This window comes from Callithrix jacchus, chromosome 12, assembly GCF_049354715.1.
Source record: "Callithrix jacchus isolate 240 chromosome 12, calJac240_pri, whole genome shotgun sequence".
Lineage (NCBI taxonomy): Eukaryota > Metazoa > Chordata > Mammalia > Primates > Cebidae > Callithrix > Callithrix jacchus.
The window spans coordinates 48,238,297-48,246,420 of NC_133513.1; the positions used below are offsets into that span (position 1 = coordinate 48,238,297).

Sequence of the window (8,124 nt, forward strand, 5' to 3'; positions counted from 1 at the left end):
AAAAGCCTCCCCTGTACCTGCAGGACCACTGCAGATGAGGAGCTTCCTGTTGCTCTGCAGGACAGCAGCTTTGGAGGATAAGATCCTTCTTAGGAAGCAAGATTCATGCTCTTTTAATACAGAGGAAGAGTCAGAGGGAAGAGAGGGCGGAGAAGCTTGAGGTCATCCCTCTAATGGCATAAACAGGAAGAGAAGGAACAGCTCCCAATACCTGTAGACCCAGTGGGTTGTTAGAGGTGAGAACTAAGGAAGCTTTAAGCGCCAGGGGGAATAGGATAGAGTGGAGAATATTTTCACTATTCATAGCCATGAAATTCTTCTCCAGGTTTTTGTAGCAATCTAGATCCAATGTCATCAGATGTTCAGGTATTTCAAGAGGTCATTGGGAATTTAGATTTGTGTAAAGTCTCTCAATTTTTATGTATTGGTGACTCATTCACTATCTGTTGTTCTAAAATATTTGTGAGCCAGAAAGTTGTCAGTCAAATACACAAGACTGCCGGTCAAATGCAACCTGGCATCTGTCTGATTGAGGCCTCTGAGCTGCAGCATCAGACTCATGCCTTGGTTTTACTTCTTTTAATACAGCATTAAGTAAATGTAGACTAGAGCCAGACACCAGGCAAGGAGCTGGGTAGTTGTGATAATTGCAGTGTCTTGTGATGTCGATGGGGAGTTTGGACAATTAAATGATCACTGCTTATGCTTGCAAGGACAGGAATTAGCAGGGTCTCATAAAATGTTATGAAATTCAATCTTAGACAGTCAAGCAAGGCTTCCTGGAAGTAGGGATCAAGGCCAATGTGGTCATGATATCTCAGCAGAAGTTATACTACTTTTATTTTTGAGATGGAGTTTTGTTCTTGTTGCCCATGCTGGAGTGCAATAGCATGATCTTGGCTCACTGCAACCTCTGCCTCCTGGCTTCATGCAATTCTCCTGCCTCAGCCTCCCGAGTAACTGGGATTACAGGCACCTACCACCATGCTCAGCTGACTTTTTTGTATTTTTGGTAGAGACAGGGTTTCACCATGTTGACCAGGCTGGTCTTAAACTCCTGATCTCATGCAATCCACCTGCCTTGGCCTCCCAAAGTGTATACTCCTTATATCTACTCTGCCTTCATACCTAAATACATCCCAAGAAAAGTCTAGCAAAAAAATAAAAGGTAAACAAATGTTTTTTAAAAAACCTTCAATACTGATACATTGATCCACAATATTTGTGTCATATTTTAGTTGTTCTGTCTTTAGTGAATACTTGTTTCAACTCCCGAAATTTTATTTCCTGAGTTGTTTTTGTAATCTATTAAAGAGTCAAATGTCATGAGATAAATGCCACCTCCTGAAGAGGAGTTAAGCTTCATTCACTGTGTGGCTCTGGGGGATAATAGCCCAGGACCTCTGGAGAGGAAGTACTTATTCTGACTGGTCACCTGAGACCATTTTTTACCATCCCTATGGCGTTTATAGTCACATTGGGCTTAGAGGGCCTCATTCATTTCTGCAGCCAATGTTTTTGAGAGCAAACTGCATTGCTGATAAGGTTACTACTCTGATAAAAATGAATCAAGTGAAGGGTAAATTGATTTGAATCTTAACCTAAGCCAAATGTGACAGAAAAAGTTGCTTTTGAAAAGATGAAAGAATGTATTGCTAAAGCCAGTAGTGCTCTGATACTGCTGCTCCGTATGCTTAGTAAACATAAGCATGCCTCTCAATTTCAGACTCAATCTATGTTTCCCACACTATTCAGAAGCGAGTGTGGGTTGTGTGTTTTTCCTCCAGAAAATGCTCGCTTACAACTTTTTCCCACTTCTGGCAGACAAGTGGGTCAGGGTGTGGTTATTCATTATTTATTTTTTCTTTCTCACTCAGCAAATGTTTACTATTTATTTTCTTTTTCATTCAACAAATATCCAACAGTATTTGCTACTACAAGCCAAGAGCTGAACTTTTCAGTGTATAAATAATATCTAAATCCCAAAAGATGGGGGCAGGGGTGGGAAAATAATCTCCATAAGTACCCTCCATTTCTGTGGACCCACTGGGGTAGTGGCCTATGCAAATGAGTCTGCTTAGCAAGCACAGCAAGAAAGGAAGTAAATATCCAGCTCTATTCTCACGTGGAAATCAACATGAATTCCATAGCCCTCCATTGAACATCTGTCTACTGGATGCAATCAAAATACCCTGGCTTGGCTGTAGTGAATACATTTTAAGCAATCCTGCCAACTCCATTTTACCTACCCCGAGCTATGTAGGACATTCTGTTCTGAGAACTTTGTAGTCTGAGACACCTGGCATCTTTGTAAACAATTTTCTGAGAAACAGGGCCCACTGGCCCATACATCCTGTACCTGCAACTGTATAACTGCCTACCCCACATCCTGAGTGAAAAACAACTTTAAATAGGATTTTGTTGTTTGGCATCCCGCACCTTCCCCTAACCTGCTCCTTCTGCTTCTGTAATAATCTGCTTACTGCCCCCTGACCCTAAAGTGATATAAAAATGTTGACCACCCTTGGTTCTGGGCTGAGAGGTTTGAGCTCTAGCTGAATCTTGTATCCTGGCATTAAAGCGGACTCTCAACAAACTCACGAGCATGGCGCTTCTGTTTAAACTTGCTCGGGTATAACACAATGTCCTGGACTGGGAGCTGGAAGGCCATATAAAGGCAAAAGCTTTTCCCCAAGGAGTTTATAATCTAGAAGAAAAGATAACAACATGTACATAAATAACTAAATTACCAGATAGAGAGATATGGGGCCCAAAGAGGCCTAAAATAAAGACCTTTCCTTAATGGTTTCAGAGAGGATAGATTGATGCTTGATCATAGAGGATTACTAAAGGCCATCAAGGGTCTGGTAGCCTTTGTTCTAGGTCTTATGTATGGCAGATAGGATTTTAATGGAGGTGGAAAGAAAGCACAATTCTAGAAAGTAAGGAAAGAACGGTGGGGAAAGGAGACATCAGTACTGAATATTATACCGAGACTTGTAGACAAGCCAGGAAATGCAAACTGGGACTATTGAGGGCCTGATTAAAATTGTTAGGGAACATATAATGCAAATATTAATATGAAACAGCTTAGTAACATAAACTAAGCTTTGTTTTAGAATAATTTGACTGCTGTGTTCAGAATGCACTAGAAGCGAGTGATCCAACAGCAGGGAAACCACTTAAAATGATGATGATCATAACCAATATTAAAACAAAGACAGTAATGGTAGCACTTATATTGCACTTACTGAGGGCCAGGAATTATTTTAAGCATTTTTGCATGTAGTAACATATTGACCACTCCCATTCATTTAGAAAATAAATACTGTTATTATCCTCACTTTACCAATAAGAAAGCTAAAACCAACTTCATGTGCAGATGGTCACCCAGCATGGAAGGTCAGAGAGAGGTCATGGACCGGGAAGGCAGGCAGACACTTGCTTCAAGTCTCCACTCTGCTCTCTCACAGAGGAACCAGTTCAACATCTTAGTGAGAAATGATAACGGCCTAAAACTGAGAAGTCGCAGTGGGGATGGAGGGGGCAGAATTTACACATAGGGACTGGGAACAGAGGACGTAAACAGAGGAGACCAAGAAGCTCTCACAAAGATAGTAAGGTGACATGTCACAGTGTGGAGGATTTCAAAAAGAAAGAAATTATTACATAGAGTTAAATGGTACAGAAAAGTCAAAGCAGATTAGAATTTTGAAACAGCTAGTGAATTGACTAAAAGGAATTCCCTGGTGCCTGTTAGGTCAGTAGTTTTAGAGCAGGGGTAGAGAAATACATTGCAAGCAGTTAAGAGTGGATGAGTAATAAGAAAGATAGGCCATTGGATAAAGATAATTCTGTTCGGATTTTCATGGGAAAAAAATAATAAAATCGGAAATAAGAGTATGTGAAATTCTGATGGAGCTAAATAAATGATAGCTTTGCTGTTACTACTGCTACTATTATTGTCATTGTTACTGCTAGTTATCAAGGAAAATCAGCTTTGCAGAGAAGGTTGGCAGTAAATAGTGAGGGAAGAGGAAACATTTGATTATTTGAACAAGTATATGAATATATTTGAATGGGCAGTCTCAAAGCTCATTATCAGTTACTAGAAATATCCAAGTGGTAAGTACCCTAGAGGGCTGCATTACGATTCAGGTCCGAATTTTCAAGGATTCATCTGAAGGTTTGGTTTAAGCATAATAAATTCCCATTTTTAGAATGAGACAGATACCTATATTATAATGTTTTTTCTGGGTGAATTTGTATCAAATATTAGATTTTTGTAGCTGGAAGATCATAAAACAACTCAGACTTCGTAATGGATGAAGGTTTCTGTCCCTCCAAAACTCATATGTTGAAATTCCAAACCCCAAAAGATGGCATAAGAAGGCAGGGCTTCTGGGAGGTAATTATGTAATCAGAGAATAGCTCACATACACAGAATTAGTGCCCTTATAAAAGGAACCTCCAAGAGTTCTCTTATTCTCTTTCCAAGAGGGGATACAGTGCGAAGGTGGCCATCTGCAGCCCAGAAGAGAGCCTGCACCAGAAACCGACCATGCTGGGTCCTTGGTCTCTAATTTCCCAGCCCCCAGTACTGTGAAAAATAAATTTATTTGTTATGAGCTACCCACTCTATGGCACTTTGTTATAAGCCCAAATTATACTAAGACATACCCTAACATCTGTATAGACAGCCCTTCATAAGATCCATCAGACATGACACATGCTGAAATATATTCACTGGATTGAGCAGACATGTTAGACCAGCTTTGCTGAGGAGAACAACACCATAAGCAATGTTTCCCCTCACTTCCAAGGGCAACATCAAATCCTCAGCCTCCTTTTAATTTCTGCAGCTGGTGGGCCAACAGCATTATAATCATTTCTGACATTTCCTAGTCCTTTATAGCTTACGGCAGGTTTTCTCAGCTACAATTTTAGCATACCTTATAACAGTTCTCTTATGTAGCCAAGGCAGAGGCTGTAATCCTATATTAGAGAAGCGGAAATACAGGCTGAGAGGTGTACTTCCTTGCCCAAGGCCATTCACCTAGCAGGTGGGCCAGCATTCATACTCAGACTCAGTGCCACCACACTCCTTGCTCTCTGAAAAAAATCCTTTTAAAAAAGTAAAACATGCCATCTTGTGATTCAGAGTAAGATAACATCTCTTTCTTTTTTTCTGCTATAACTGTGTCTGACCTCTTAGAGATACTTAACCCCTCTTTTGGTCAGACTTCAATTATTGAGATTTATGTTCAGTTGTTAATGCTAAAGCATTAGCATATCCCAGATTTCACTGGTAACCAGGAAGGCAGTAATTATACCATTTGCCAAACAAGTAGGTGCCCTCGTTATTTATCTCCGGGAAAAAAGTTTGTTTAGATTTTTCATCATTCATGTTTTCTCTTTAGTAAATAGTTATCCAGCTAAATTATTCATCACATCATCAGAGTGCTTCCTGGAGAAAATTCAAAAACATGTTATAACACCCTCAAGAAATGCACGTCAAAGCCAGAATGATTACTAAAGCATGAAAATGGGGCATACTGGGCATTTTGCAGAATGTGAAAGCAAAATGGGCCAGTCTGAGAATGATCTAGTCTCACTATCTTTAGAAAAGGAAGATGGTCACTGCCCCAAGTATTTTCTTTTAAACATAAACCAATTAACACAGAAACTGCCTTTTACATACAAGTGTAGACTCCACAGAGTAAGTAGTTATATATGAAAACTGAAAGGACACAGGGGCACTAACCTCAAAAATTTATTATCACAAGATCTTATCCTCTAGTTCTCCTTCATATGTCATACTTTCCTGAGGAATAAATGCCCAAGTGTTTCACAATATATGTTAATTCAAAAACAAGCAGAAGATGGGAAAAAATCAGGCTAATGCTACAATCACTGGCATTTGCCCAGATTTTTCAAAGTGTATAGTAAGATAGATAAACACATTCTAACTTACCCAAGAGCAGGGCAAATTAGGGAATGCTTAAATAAACAGCTGATCAAAGGATAATTTTATTAATAATTTCTAATATTTTTCAGATTTTCCTCATTCCAGCTTCTCAAAAATAAGAATTTTTGTGTGGTTAAATTCATGTCCTACTTCTTAAGTTAGAAAACATCTCAAAAATAACAGCTGCTATTAATTGAATGTTTTTATTATGTCAGGTACTTTATTTATATTATTTGCAATTTTTAAAAACTATTAAAAGCTAAGTACCATGTTTCTATTTTTATATTTGTGGAAGGTGAATCTCAGGCAGAATAATCCAGTCCAGATGATACTGTCCCTAAGAATAAGTCCAAGATTCAAACCCATGTGTGTAGAACTTTTTCTGCAACTGCTCTTTTCACCAACATATGTAAGTCCTTTATATCAGGGGTCCCTAACCCCTGGGCCATGGACCTATATCGGTCTTTGGCCTGTTAGGAACCAGGCTACACAGCAGGAGGTGAGCAAAGCTTCATGTGTATTTACAGCCATTCCCCATTGCTTGCATTGCCACAGGAGCTCTGTCTCCTGTTAGATGAGCCACCACATTAGATTCTCATAGGACTGCAAACCCTGTTGTGAAGTGCACATACCAGGAATCTAGATTATGCTTTCCTTGTGAGACCCTAGTGCCTGATAAACTCTCACTGCCTCCCATCCCCCACAGATGGAACAGTCTAGTTGCAGAAACACAAGCTCAAGGTTCCCACTGATTCTACATTATGGTGAGTTGTATAATTATTTCATTGTATATTACAATGTAACAATAATATAAATGAAGTGCACAATAAATGTAATGCACTTGAGTCATCCCAAAACCATCCCTCACTCTTAGTACCCCTGGCCGGTGAAAAAATTGTTATCCAAAAAAATCATCCCTGGTGCCAAAAAGGTTGTGGACCACTGCTTTACATCACTATACATACTAATAGAGTTCTTCTAAAGCAAAATACTATTGAAAATTCAAAGTAGAGAAGAAGACACAAACAAAATTATTTAGATTGAGAAGACCACCTATTTTATCATTTTTATTTTTCTGATTAGGCAATGGCGCTCCAAAAAATGAAGTCAACTGCCCAAAAATAGTTCCAGAACCTGGATCTCCAGACTTCTAATCCAATGCTCATTTTTCTTACTACCCCATCTTTCTAAATTCTAGATCTTACATTCTACTGAGTTGATGCTATGGTTCTCTTAAGTGCAATGAAGAATTTAACAGGTAGATTAAGGTAATAATCTTTTCAAAGAGATCTGAAATTATCTGAGCTTCAGATAAAACAGCCAAAATTGGGTTCTCTTGCAGTTGAACAGTATGAATGCTATTGTCACTCTGTCCAAGCCATAGGAAAGGGTTATAGGACATTGGAAAAAAATCACAATGGTTTCTTTCTAGGCTTTTAGGTAAAATTCCTGGTGATGATGAAAAGAACATAGGATTCCAAATTTCCTTCTCAGATCTCAGTAAGCAACCATCTGCACACCTTCTTTTTTGACTATTAATCTCCTTGAACTGATTCAGAAAAAAATAGCATCATAAGTAACACTAAAAAAGAAACAGTCTAACATAAATTTCCAGGCAGATCTTTTCCTCAAGTGGAAATTTCCATTAAATGCTATCCTTGAAAATATCATTTAATCCTGTGTAGCAATTTATCTCCTTGTCTGTATGATGATATAGTTATAGTACCTAAAAGAAAAGAAATATAAATTTTACTTACAATCACAGCTCAGTTAGCAGTTTCCTCAAAGTTAAAAACTTTGTGTAGTATCTGGAAGTCAAGATGTGTATTTCTTTAAAAAATTACTATAGAAAAGTTGGAGTAACTTATTTACTTAACCTTTATATAGTCATGACAATTCATATTGAAAGATAGTTATTTTCCTTCAGAATGTGACTACATTGCTACAATTTCTTCTAATTTCTAGGATCACTGTTAAAATGTGTAAAGTCATTTTAAGTACTAATCCTTAGGATTTGACTTCATTTTTATTTCTAAAAACCTTAAGTTTTTTTTTCTTTAACTGAAGTATTACAAATTTTCACAAATATGTGCCTACAGTTTGTCTTACCTTAATTTTAGATTGTGTTGGGGTGGTTACATTGTAAATTTGTTACA

At 38.2% G+C, this 8,124-nt stretch overlaps 1 protein-coding gene across 5 annotated transcripts in view; it reads right to left on the bottom strand.

Moving 5' to 3' along the window:
* NRG3 (neuregulin 3) overlaps window positions 1-8,124 on the bottom strand; it is a 1,123,251-nt gene that overhangs the window by 763,971 nt on the left and 351,156 nt on the right. The gene's annotated exons all lie outside the window — the stretch shown is intronic.